Genomic DNA, 1,215 nt, shown 5'->3' with positions numbered 1-1,215 from the left:
CTAGACCTTTCRGTGCTGAGTAGGAGCTTTTGATTTTATCTGTGAACTAAAATCATCTACTTAGAAGATAAGGTTGATCATAATCAAGACCATTCCATTAGCTTTCAAATCAGCGACTTTGTAACATTTGGGGAGGAAATAGTAAGATTTTTTTTTAACCTCTGATTCAGTATTTACAAATCTCAGCTAGAAGGATGTGAGTCTGGGCAGGAATCAACATCTGCTAGTGACAAGCTTAAAAACAACAGTCTGTGCAGCACTCCTGTGTAACTCTGAGAACCTGATTCTGCAAACATTATTTTAAGGGAGAAGGTTTTGTTTATTGACTGGGAGAAAGCGAAGGAAAAATATCATTGCCGTCATTGCGTAGTGAAGCTGAATACGTGTGTAAGGGTTTGAAACGTGGGGCCGAAGAAAATCACACAGGGAGTCAAAGAGCTGGTTTGACTGTGATTATTGACACAGGCAGCACAAGATAAGAGGGAAGGCATGAAATACAACTTAACATTTTAGTGAGTGCCATAAGCAGGTTGCTGATGCCAGGCACATAATATTCTACAAGGCAGGAACTGTTATACAGAGTAATTAAAGCCTGCACACAGTAACCATTAACAATTATTAAGTTTTGGATTAAATAAACAGAGTCGCATTACCAGTTTTGGTAAGGTTATCATGGTAAAGAAATACAGCAGCAGCTGGAAGTGAGTATTTGCATAAATAGCTAAGCTTTGAAATATGGATAGTTGCTGCAAATGAAAACACACTGCAGAATCAGGAAACCAGAAGGCAAATAAAATAAATAATGATTTCTGTTTTAAAGAAAGAGTCCCATGGATTTTCTTCTGTCAGTTTTCAGGAGGCCTGGCTCATGATTTTTGAATGTTTGTGGCTGAACAGCATAAATAGCTTTGGTGATTTCTGGGGGGACAGCTGGCAGTGCTGAAGTTCTATACCTGTGCAAATTTACCCAGGACGGGGACTAGTGACTTCATCCGAAATCAAACCGGCGATGTCAGGCAAAAAAAAAAGGGGGGGGGGAAGCACAGCTGGAGCGCACCGAGCCACCTCCGAGACACAACTCTGAAACGCGACAAGTAAGACACCCCCTGGGTTAAAAATTAATCGGTTAAAACCGCAGATAACGCCCGCTCACACAACGGCGTTTCTGTGCGCGGCTCCCCAGCCGGGCGGGGGGAGGCGGCGCCGCCGCCCCCG

This window comes from Apteryx rowi, unplaced genomic scaffold (genome assembly GCF_003343035.1).
Source record: "Apteryx rowi isolate R43461 unplaced genomic scaffold, aptRow1 scaffold_317, whole genome shotgun sequence".
In the NCBI taxonomy this organism is placed as follows: Eukaryota; Metazoa; Chordata; class Aves; order Apterygiformes; family Apterygidae; genus Apteryx; species Apteryx rowi.
This window is presented reverse-complemented; position numbering follows the sequence as displayed.